Raw genomic sequence first — 12,929 nt, 5'->3', positions numbered from 1 at the left:
TGAAGGATCCCACTTCACCAGCCAGGAAAGGAAAAGATCCCACTCCACCAGCCAGGAAAGTGAAGGATCCCACTACACCAGCCAGTAAAGGGAAGGATCCCACTCTACCAGCAAGGAAAATGAAGGATCCCACTCTACCAGCCAGGAAAGAGAAGGATCACACTCTACCAGCCAGGAAATTGAAGGATCCAACACCACCAGCCAGGAAAGGGAGGGGCTCCACTCCACCAGCCAGGAAATGGAAGGATCCCACTCCACCAGCCAGGAAGGGTAAGGTTCCCACTCAACCAACGATGACAGCAGTGGTTCCCACTCAACCACCAATGACAGTAATGGTTCCCACTCAACCACCAATGAAAGACAAGAAGCTCTCACCTCCAGCAGATACAATGCAGCCCTCACCTCCAGCAGAGGCTGCCCAGGAGACGCCTCTCCCAGCAGTGACTATGTAGCCCACACCTCCAGCAGAGACTGCCCAGGAGATACCTCCCCCAGCAGAGACAATGCAGCCCTCACCTCCAGCAGAGGGTATGTATGCCACCCTTCAGGGACCACTGGACAAAAAGCCCCCTCCAGAAGCAGTGGGTGAGTTCCCCACTTCAAAGACTGTGACCTTGCAATCCCCAACATTGGGAAATGGGCTTGGAGCCTCGTAAAGAAGCAGTGGGTGAATTCCCCACTTCAGAGACTGTGACCTTGCACTCCCCAGCATTGGGGAATCGACATGGAGCCCCCTCCAGAACCAGTGGACGAGTTCCTCACTTCAGCTGAGGTGCCCCCACCCCCCTTCCCTCTGAGGTGCCTGCCCACTTCCAACATGTTGCCCCTGCAAAGTTTGGTGCTGTGAATGTCAGGATCAAGATGGGGCTTGGATGCTGCCCTGTGGGCATGGGGGCCTTTTGTTCTTTGGACTGGGCATTGACCCTTTCTGGACAATGGTTCATGTATAATATTTGTCACTTCCGTACTAATGGTGGTTGTTGTCATGTAAACACATTTTCAATCCTGCCTTACTGTTGTCCTTGCATTATTATGATGTGTGTCCTGTGACATTGTTTTTTGTCTGCAGCTGGTTGTGTGCATGGTGTGTGTGTGAATGGTGTGTGTTGTGCGTGTGTGTTTCACTCTCCTTTTCCTCTCTCCCTTGTGTGCTAGATGGCTGTACTCACCGTCGTCATCTTCATCGGTGTTGGTGTTCCAGGTGAAGCATGGCATAAAAAAGCATCAGGAAGACCTGCATTGCCGGTTCCATGGCAGCGTTGATCTTCTGTGTGTCTCTAATGGTCAGTCTTTGGTCTTCTGTGTTGTGTTTCTGCTGCAAATCGTGGCGGTGTGTTGTGTCATAATATGGTGGACAATACCTTGTCTTCGGCCTGGCTGTTGATGGCCACCGCCATGGTCAGTGGTGTTTACACCCTGGCGGTTTGTGTGGTACACTGGTGGTGTATGGGAGTTGTCACCGCCATAGTCATAATTTGGCAGTGAATACCGCCAGCCTGTTGGTGGTATCACCGCCACTTTATCACTCACCGCCAATGTCATAATGACCACCCAAATGTTGTTTGGAGGCTACACATTCAAGACAAAGCATTCCAAACAATGCATTCTATATTGTCATGTTTTGTGTAAGCCATGAGTTGGCTATTTCACTTGTGATGCATCAGAAAAACAATACTTTAGTAGAAAACATGACACTTTAGTAGGAAGAGAGTCAGCTGAAATGCACACATCCACAACAAATCATCAAAAATAAACCTGCCTTGTGCATTGTTATGTGTTGTGTGTAACCCATTCATTGCCTATTTTACTAGCGAGGCATCCAAAAATCTATGCTTTAGTAGAAAATATGACTCTTTAATAGGAAGAGCGTTTGCTGAAATCTACGCATCCACGACAAAGCTTCAAAAACAATGCCTTGTGCTGTGTGTAACTTGTGCCTTGCCCAAATCCCTAGTGACGCATCATAAAAAAAGCGACACTGTAGGAAAAGTGACTCTTCAGTCAGGAATGTACTTCATCCAACCAGGAAATTATGCAATGGCTCAGCCATGTTGCAAACTAGGAAGTGTGAAGTTCCTTTCACTTTCACTGACAGTCTTATTGTCTCTGTTGGTTGGTGGAGATGTATTTTTGGTCTTGTTGGTGTCTCTACTGTCCCTGTATTTAAACTGTTCTTTGTGTTTTAGAATTGTATATTGTATAGTTTTGTCCACTCTATTGTTGGGTGTCTGTCTATCTAGAGGTTCTTTAGTTCGGGTCGGGGAAGGATTTTTTTTCTTTTCGGTTTAGGGTGGCTAGTTTAGGTGGTGGGATGTCGAGCAGAGGCAGAGCCAAGAATATGTCAGAGGAGGAGTTTGGTGGCCTGTTTTGGATGCTGGTTCATTTAATGTAAAACATGATAAGGAGTGGTGGTAGGGTGATCCAAGTCTATCCTACACAACGGCATTGAGAGAAGGTGCAGTACCATATTTTCAATGTCCAGCGGAGAGTCTACCAACCAAAGCACCATTGGGCAGATATTGTCAGCCATGAGCAAGATCTCCTTGATTACCTGGGGATTGAAGTTGCTGAGCCTACCGGTAAGAACCTATATACCATGAGGTTGTTGCTGTGTGTCTTTCTGATGGCTCAGATATGTATTAGTTTTAGCATGATCTGATACTGGCTAACTCACTTAAATAAAAAGCACATGCCATAGGGCCCTGTTCAAAGTGGCATGACAAATGCAAAAACAGACCATGCTGTGCAGGCTAAGCCCATAGGTGCTGTGTGACCCATCCAGCATTGTGTGGGGAGTATTGTAACCCGGCCTGATAGGTCATTACTGATTCAAAACTGTGGGGGCCAGCTGGCATCTATGTTGTAGGGAAGTGCACTCACATGTCATGAAGCCACATGTTGAACAGGGTGTTTGCTTTACCCACCAATGATCACACATGCATTAATATATAGGGAACTTTTTGATGATTCCTTTATGAGCCTGCATAGGCCTTGAATGATCATTGTTTATTTACAGTGCACTGGTTACAGGTAAGGAGCTCAGTGAAGAATAAAAATAAGCATGGGCACTGTCTGATGTGAGTATCATTATGAAGAACACGTACGGACTTGAGAATTCCCCAGCATTATTATACTATGCAGAGTGCTGTCAGTAAAATTGGACTGTTTCACATGGCCATCAAATCAAGGCATCCTTGTACCATGTAGCAAGTCATGCTGGTGCACCGGATATGTGCCTAGCATTATATTCCAGAGTATAAAAATCTTGCCTTGGCAGCTAAATCGGCATACTATACTGACCAAATTAAATCAGTCAGTAATTCTAATAAAGAACTTTTTCAAATAGGAAACACATCCACAACCACGAGTAATACAGTGTTCATTAGCCAGGATTTTTGTGATTCCTTAGCCAGCTTCTTTCAGGAAAAAGTTGAGCTGATTTTTAATGGGTTTTCCAAAAGTTGTGTCAGCCAAAACAAGACTAAGATACTATCTGAAGAAAAAGCAGGGAAACCCATTTTTTATACGTTTAACCTGCTAAGGCTAGATTACGCAATTTCAGTCTTTACCACCACAAAATATGGATCTCCCATTGACCCTTTTTCACCCAAAATACTCCATCCAGTGCCTGAGGTAGTGGCTACTTACCCTACCTGCGTCTGTTCGCCTTATACTAAAAAAATCTAATTTGAATATACTGGATCATAACAACTACCAGCCCATTTTTCAACTTCCATTCCCCACCAAACTGGTAGAGAAGAGTATGAATATACAGCTAGCCGCTTTCATGGAGAATAATCAATATTTGGACCATACCCAGTTTAGTTTTAGGCAGAACCACAGCAGCAAAACGGCACTGATAGTAGCATCAGCGGAAATGAGATCTTCCTTAGATAAGGACAGCAATGCAGCCTTTATCTTGTTGGGCCTGTGTAGGAGGCTGGCCTGGCTTGTAGTGGGTGCCAATGGTTCTTACACCTTATGCCAGGTCCAGTTATCCCTAATTAGTAGAGTGTAGTAGTGTTCTAGCAGCTTAGGCTGATAGAGGTAGCTATAGCAGAGCAGCCACGGCTGAACTAGGAGACATGCAAAGCTCATCCAATACCACTTATATCATATAGGTACTATATCATAAGAAAGACAATACTCATAGTTACTAAAAATAAAGGTACTTCATTTTAGTGACAATGTGCCAAAAATAACTCATATAAAGGATTTTGCAAGGACCACAACAGACTGCAAAGCACTGAAGGTGGATTCCTGGACATGAAGGCCTGCAAATGAAGGGGACCATGTCCAAAAGTCGTTAAAGTGTCCAAAGGGAGCAGGAGCCCACTAAACCCCGGATGAAGGTGCAAAATGGCTGCCTCCGGTTGGAAGCAGCTGCAGGTTTTGCAACAACGAAAGGAGGTAGGAAGTTCTTCTTAAAGGAGAAGATGTCCCACGGTGTGCTGGAGGATGCAGAGTTGTTTCCTTGGCAAAATACCACAAACAAGCCTTGCTACCTGCAAGAGTTGCTGTTGGAGAAAAAGGGTGCTGCCTGTGCCCAGGAAGGACCAGGATGTCACCACTTGGGAGGGGAAACAGAGGAAGCCCTCAGCAACGTAGAGAGCCCACGGACAGGAAGGAAGCCCCCCCACAGAAGTCCTTGAACATGGGTTCAAGAAGACTGAACACGGCGGTCGTCTCAACACTGCAAAGAGAGGTCCCACGACACCGGAGATCAACTCAAGGAGTTGAGCATTGCAGGACCAAGTGCTCAGCTGTGCATGCAGGATTTCTTTGAAATCTGCACAGAAGCCCTTGTTGCTACAGATCTCATGGTGCACATAATTACTGTCTGGGGAGAGGAGGCAAGGACTCCTCCAAATTCAGACAGTTGGACCACTGGACAGTCTGAGTCACTTGGGTCCACCACCTGTGTTCCAGTGGCCACACTCGTCAGGATGTGAGGGGACCCAGAGTACCAGTGAAGTTGAAGTTTGGTGCTTGCTGGAGCAGGGGGAAGATTCTGTCAACCCACAGGAGATTTCTTTGTGGCTTCCAGTGCAGGGTGAAGGCAGGCAGCACCAGATTGTGCACCACCAGGAATCAGCCAAGAAAGCCAGCAGGATTAGGCTCTACAATGTCACTGGTAGTCTTCTGGCTACTTTGTTGCAGTTTTGCAGGCGTCCTGCAGCAGTCAGTGGTCGATCCTTGACAGAAGTCTAAGAGAGAAGTGCAGAGGAACCCTGATGAATTCTTGCAAGTTGTAATCTGAGGAAAAGTCCACTGGAGAGACCCTAAATATCCCTCAGAGAAGGATTGGCCACCTAGTCAGGTATGCCCCTATCAGGAGAGGTCTCTGATATCACCTGCTGGCACTGGCCACTCAGAGGTCTCCAGAGTGCCCCCACACCTCTGAAAGCAAGATGGCAGAGGTTTGAGACACACTGGAGAAGCTCTGGGTATCACCCCTCGGGTGGTGATGTCCATGGGAGTGGTCACTCACCTTTCCTTTGTCCAGTTTCATGCCAGAGCAGGGATTGGGGGTTCCCTAAACCGGTGTAGACTGGATTTTGCAAGGAGGGCACCATCTGTGCCCTTCAAAGCATTTCCAGAGGCTGGGAGAGGCTACCCCTCCCCAGCCTGTAACATCTATTTCCAAAGGGAGAGGGTGTAACACCCTGCTCCCAAATGACATGCCTTTTTCTCCCTTCCTGGGACTGAGCTGCTCAGACCCCAGGGGGCACAACCCTGTCTGTGAGGTGGCAGCAGCAGTAGCAGCAGTGCAAGCCTCAGAGAGCTGGTTTGGCAGTACTGGGGGTTCATGGTTGAGCCCCCAGAATGCATGGATTTGGCTCCCCAATACCAAATTTGGAATGGGGGGACAATTCCATGATCTTGGACAACTTACATGGCCATATTCGGAGTTATCATTGTGAAGCTACATATAGGTATAGACCTATATGTAGTTCACGCGTGTAATGGCATCCCTGCACTCACAAAGTCCCGGGAAATGGCCCTGAACTATGTGGGGGCAACTTCTGTAGTGCAAGGGTGCCCTCACACTTAGTAACTTTGTACCTAACCTTCAGCAAGTGAAGGTTAGACATATAGGTGACTTATAAGTTACTTAAGTGCAGTGAAAATCGCTGTGAAATAATGTGTGCATTATTTCACGCAGGCTGCAGTGGCAGTCCTGTGTAAGGGTTTGTCTGAGCTCCCTATGGGTGGCGAAAGAAACGCTGCAGCCCATATGGATCTCCTGGAACCCCAATGCCCTGGGTACCTAAGTACCATAAACTAGGGACTTATAAGGGGGGGTCCAGTATGCCAATCAGAATTGGTAAATGTAGTCACTAGCCTATAGTGACAAATTTAAAGGCAGAGAGAGCTTGAGAAGGACACATTTGCATGTGCAATTGATAGGGCCAAATTGCAATGCTGATTAATTTTCAATGTATCCAGGCCCACATGATGGAAGGTACTGAATCTGATGAGCAAATGTTGTGCCAGCTATGGTGTGGATGTCTGTGGCATATGTACCGTCACCTGCCCTAAAACCAACAAAGGGTCATTAGTGCAAATGCCTCTCACCCATACTATGGACAGTAAGTGACAACATGTTCCTCAAAATATATGACAGAAATGTTGCATGGGGTAGGCTGTGATTTTCCTGACACAGTATGTTTGCCCAATCCCTAATTTGACTAGGACACAAGTGTGCTTGGGATGTAGCACAGATCCCAGACAATATTACCAATTGTCAGCAGCACAGGTAATCTTTACATGTGCACAGTGAACATCTTTTCCGAAATATTTGTCCTTCTATTGTGCGTACACAACATACCATGCCCATAGCCACTTAATATAACCCTTCACCCTACCTAAATCAGTAAAGGCTGGATGATAGGAAGTATGTCAGACATTCATGCCACTCAAACAGCAGAATGTTCTGGGATCTATAGATGTACCTGCGAGTGCAGCGTCTAGCAAACGTTTGTACTACAGTGGACTTGGGTGACCATGTAAGCAGGCTCACCATACTGAACATGATTCCTTTGCAGTATAGATGCTGCATATGTATTTGTGATGTGTCATCATTCAAATGTATCATTCATGATATTAAAAATAGTGGCAAAGCCGCATTTCCCCATTTGTTGCAGTGAGTGTGTAATTCCATTGTTCATTTCAGTAACTTACTTGGATCCACCCCTTAGCTCACATTTCTCATGATATGTGGCAACTCTAATCCTACTTCATGGGAACCGGTGAATTCCTCTGAGTATTGCATATCGGTGAAATGTGAAATGGGGTGACAGCTGATCAATTGCCAAAACGCCATGTAGGTGTGAAGGATGTTGTCATGGAAGTGGATGTGAACATCATATTTGAGGGGTGAACATCCATCTGCCTGTGTGATGCACATTGCTAGTGTAGGCATTCACATGGCAATGTATGGTCAATCTTGTTTGGAAGGTACACACAGTGTGTTGATTTCTACCTCAATACTGACAGAATTGGCATGAGTTGATGTGGGACATGTCACCATTCCACACATGCCATTGCAGTTACATGCCTGACTCATGCCCTCATATACCCAATGCCCTATGACAGGCATGCGTTCATAACTTTGTAGTTTTTTGTGGGGGATAAGGGCAATGTGTTAAGTACCACAGGCATGTATGTACAGTGTTGTCTGCAGACAGTCAATTTCACATTCAACCTACTGCTTTTGTTACCCATACTACCTCCCCAGGAGTTGTCACCATTGAACATTTACAAGCAATTACCTGCAACCGGTAGAGAAATGTATGAAGAGACACTTGTTAAGGACTGCATGCTGTTTTTTTAATTCCATTACATGAGCCATGTGAAAGTGTTCCAGGTATGTCAATGAGTCAATATTGGAGAAGTGCCCAACAGGTCTGTTGACTTGGAGATGGCAAGCCATACTCTGTTCTAGATTACAACTACCAGGCACTGAGTCATTCAGTGCTGCAATGTGTGTTGGCTTGTGTTCCTGCCATAACAGTGAAGCATTGCTGCTACACAATATGTGTACTTGCTACACATTACTCATTTCTTTGGTGGTGATATTGTATCCTCTCTTGCAAGCTGCATTACAATACCCAGGGAGTACCTAGATGGACCATGTGTACCATTCCCTGTGCACACACACTGTTCACAATCTGTCTTAATATTTAAATGTGTAAATGTTTTATATGCCAGGCACAGCCATTCATGTACCTACAATGCAAAGACATTAGCACTTTAGCATTGGAACTGTAGGAAAGGCACATGGGGCCTGATTCTAACTTTGGAGGACGGTGTTAAACCGTCCCAAAAGTGGCGGATATACCACCTACCGTATTACGAGTCCATTATATCCTATGGAACTCGTAATACGGTAGGTGGTATATCCGCCACTTTTGGGACGGTTTAACACCGTCCTCCAAAGTTAGAATCAGGCCCATGCTTCTTATGATGGTTGGTCATGATTCGTTCAATGGATGCCACTTGTTCTTCTAATGCTTGTCGATGCATGTAATCGATGACAACTTGGGGTCTGCTAGTTACAAATGTTTTGAATAGTGTGGTAAACAGTAACGTGCCCCTTTCATGGAAATCGGCCATTATTGTTCCTATCTTTAAAAAAGGTAATAGACAAGATCCTTCCTGTTACAGACCAATCTCTCTTATTGATTCGACGGCAAAGATTTTAGGTAGTGTGATCTTGTCCCGGTTAGAAGACTGGGTGTCCGAGGCCCAGATTTTATCCCCTATTCAATTTGGTTTTAGACCTGGTGTAGGCACAGTTGAGCAAGTTTTAAACTTGCAGCTGATACTCAGCAAATATGTGACAGTCAAAAAAGAGTCTATTCACATGGCTTTCATTGATCTAACCAGTGCCTTTGATATGGTTAATAGGTCAAAGTTATGGCAAATTTTGGAAGCCTTAGGCTGTGATCCGCCTCTATTGGAGCTTATTAAACGCCTACACACAGACCTAACAATTTCTGTTCAGGTCGGCTCACATGGGCAGAGAACCTCCCCCATCCCGTCAACTAGGGGCGTAAGGCAGGGATGTATCTTAGCCCCTTTTCTCTTTCTGATTTATATAAATGGGCTCTATGATTCACTTTTAAAACATGCAAAGGACATACCGAAGATGGGTCAGAGACACCTTCCAGTTTTATTATACGCTGACGATGCAGTTTTAATTGCCCGTACTGCAAACGGTTTACAGGGACTACTGGATGTATTTTACGATTTTATGCTGAATCTGGATCTGAAAGTAAATTACCCAAAGACTTTTGTTATGACTTGTGGCCCACGCAATACAAAGTCTAAACTATTTTCTATGGGAGGGCACACTCTTAATAAGGTCAAAGAATTTTGTTATCTAGGCATGTACATGAGTTCTTCTTTGTCCTGGAAGACACACATTAATTTTAAGCTCCAACAGTTGATAAGGAACAATGAAGCAATTTTTCGCTTTTCAAATAAACTAGGTCATAGACCCCCTGCTCAGTTCAAAACTCTTTATAATTCCAAATGCACTGCATCAGTCCTTTATGGGGCAGGCGTCTGGGGCTATAATAAAATACCGTCTCTTCAGAGTGTAGAAAATAAATTCCTGCGCAGATTATTGTTGGTTCCAAAATGCACCGCAAACATAATCTGCCATGAAGAACTGGGTCAGTGCTTTTTGGAGGACAGGGTCTTTATGGCTCCCCTACTGCTGTGGATCAAATGTTGGTCAAACCCTATGGCAAGTTTGGTCCAAGACTGTATCACTGATTGTCTTCAATTGGAATACTCAAATAGGATTCCCTGGCTTATGTTTCTGCAAAACTCCTTTGAGAACCTAGGGCTTAGATATATGTTTGATGATCCATATCTATTAACCAGAAACTCTAGGTCTGTTTTGAAGTCTACTTATTCCAAGCACATATCAGAGCTGAGATTTTATAGTTCCCTGAAATTGAAATCTTTCGATTCTTATTCTCGGATTGTGACTGTTCCATGCCTTGAACCCTATTTGTCTTGGTTTTCAAGTTTTAAAATAATTTCCTTTTTAACACTTTTTAGACTTAATCTAATTCATTTTAAGGTAGCTTTCCCTGAACCATGTTTCTGGAAAAAGGATTTACCGCTTTGTCCCTGTGACTCCAAATCAACCCAGAGCACTTTGCATTTTTTTCTTTTTTGCCCTTTATATGCTGCACCTAGAGGGGCCTTTATTTTACCCACGTTACGTCTTTTTAGACCTATTCATTATAAGGAAGCCCTGCTATACCTTCAGAGATTGCCTAATATCCAAATTTGTCACCATGTATTAGACTTTGTCACAGCTTCTTTACGTATTAGGAAAAGGCCTACTCCTTTTTAAATATTTTATGTACGTATAGTATATCTTTTTAACGCTAACATTTGTACTTTTCTGACTTTGTGATTTTTAATCATGTCTAGTATATTTATCTATGTATGTCAAGGGGTTTCAGATTGGATGTTCATCTGGTGCTTCCAGTAATGGTTTTAAAGTTTTATTTTACTATTTATAGATTGGGAAATGTGTCTTGGTTTGTACTTTTATGGCAATTGCCAAATAAAGTTATTTGACTGACTGACAACTGGGACAACTTGAGATTGGTCTTATACATAAGTCCTTCCTCTCCAAAAGACAACATTACCCAAGAACAGGAAAAGGCATACTGGATTCTCGGAATGCTGCCAGGACATTAGACAGGTTGGCAAGGCCTTCAGGCGCATGGGTAGAAAGCATGAGGAGTGGAAGGCAGCAGAGGCCTGGAAGTCACAACCTCAGGAACTGCTGGACAGGCCAAGCATAATTGGTGAGTGAGAAGTCCAATGCAGACAATCTGGGGGCAGTTGCTGGAACCTCTACAGCACAGCCAGCAGTGGCACCACAGGATGTCACCACAATACCAGGCTAAATTACAACATGTGAACACCAGGCCCTGAAAGACAATGCAGACATGAAGTTGAAGCTGACTGGCTTAGAACTGCAGGTGAGCACACTTATGCAAATGATCAGGACTTTGCAGCAAAGTCTTTTTTACATACAAGTCCAATTCATTATTTACTATGTAGGAAGTCTCAGATCTACTTAGGTTGTGTTAAGTAAATGCAATAGGATTTACTAGCAGTGTTCGTAGGAATGTGTGACTAGGTGAAAGACCTATTCAGAGGAACCTGTAAAGTTTGATATGAAATCCCTTAAGGGATATATACACATAGCTGATCACTCTAAGTGACACTTTTGCTGTGAATGGATGCACAGGCCAAAACAGGCATTCACCTACTGTTGTACAGTGTGTATAAGTCATGTGATATGCATTGGACTGATGGTGATGTCAAACCATTTTCACTAATCAAGGATATTTGGGGTCACACACTGATGCCAGTGCCTTACAAACTCACCCTTGCATCATTTGCTTGTCACTGCAGTGTTGTTTGCTGGCTAGTGTCCACGGATGTGCTCCCCACCAGTGCTGTGACTTCATTCACCATTAAAATTGACTGCATTCTACTTGTTGAACTTCATGCTTGTTACCTTGAGTAACCAATCCCTAGTCTTGATACATGTAGGGTTCACCAAATATGTTTCTCTTAGCCTGTGTAGCTTTGTCCATGGCTCCATTGCACATTTGTCCCTTTGGGGAGTAGTTGGTGTCTTTGGCTCATAAAATCTACCATGTTGTTGTTAGTTTGTAAACCAACAGATATACAACACACAGGTTGAACTGAGTACATCTATTTACATGTGCGAAAATATGAGTGTTTCAGTGAGAAACAGATGTAACAAATTGCCAATAGGGAAGATTACATTAACAGTCTACAACTAGGTGCGATTAACAGGTAGGACCGCAAATTGAGGGCAGTACCAGTCGGGAAGTACACTGGCATGGTCGTCAGCACTGGGCAAAAGAGAAACTGGAAATTTGTAACAGAAAAATGCTACTGGGCAGTTTTATGTTGGAAAGAGGTGAAGTCCACATATTCCCCCTCTTATGTGTGTGATGCTTCCTGTGAGGAGGGTGTTGTATGTGCCAGAGGTGATGAAGGGACATACACATCAGGGGCTGAGGATGTGGATCCCCTGTCCGCCACTGCATTTCTCTGTGCCAACAAGTGAGGCAGCACTGCACTGAGAAAGGCCTGCTGGTTTGCCAATACAGCACCAATGTTGTTATGATAGACAGCCATTGTGGCGATGTATGTGTCCTGCTTCTGCTTCATGGACCCCATGATGTTGCAAATCACCTCCAACTGTTTGGCAACTTTGGAGGAGCCATTTTGGCAGGGCAGTTGTTCGTGCCTCTGCCTCATGATATCAGTGAAGTAGGCCAGGGACTGTTTGAGGCCACAGAGTGGAGGATAGGTGCCTCTTATTGCGGCCATGGTATCCTTATTGGAACTGAGGCACCTACGTACTGACTTTAGGTGTGCCCACCATGGTCTCCATCCCCACCCGCAACACATCATCCATCTCCTCCTGGACTCCTACCGCATGACGATGAAATTCTACTTGGGGGTCCTCAGAGTCCAGGGCTGGAGGTAGGCTGGCAGGTGGTGTTTGTTGGGTGATGGGTGGATCCTGTAGAGCTCCCGTAATGCCAGATGGCCCTTCCCGCAACCAGAGATGATGTTTAAAAGGAGGCCAGGATTTGCCAGAGGGGGTCTTGGTCGTAGGTTGGAAGGCTGTGAGTCTGTCATCCTCATCTTTCTGCAGCACACATAGAAAGAGGAAAACACCTCCCAAGATTGTTTTTGTGCAGGAAGGTATCCCTTCCTGCCCAGAGATACTCCCGTCTGCAATGCTGACATCCTTGTAGCACGGTGCAAGCATGCTTGCATCGGCGTTAGGCAGTCCTGTGTGCGCCAGTGCGGGGGAGAGGACAGGAATGTGCTATATCTTG

The sequence above is a fragment of the Pleurodeles waltl genome, chromosome 1_2 (genome assembly GCF_031143425.1).
Source record: "Pleurodeles waltl isolate 20211129_DDA chromosome 1_2, aPleWal1.hap1.20221129, whole genome shotgun sequence".
Taxonomy (NCBI): Eukaryota; Metazoa; Chordata; class Amphibia; order Caudata; family Salamandridae; genus Pleurodeles; species Pleurodeles waltl.
The sequence above is the reverse complement of the archived record's forward strand: the minus strand, read 5'-3'. Positions refer to the sequence as shown.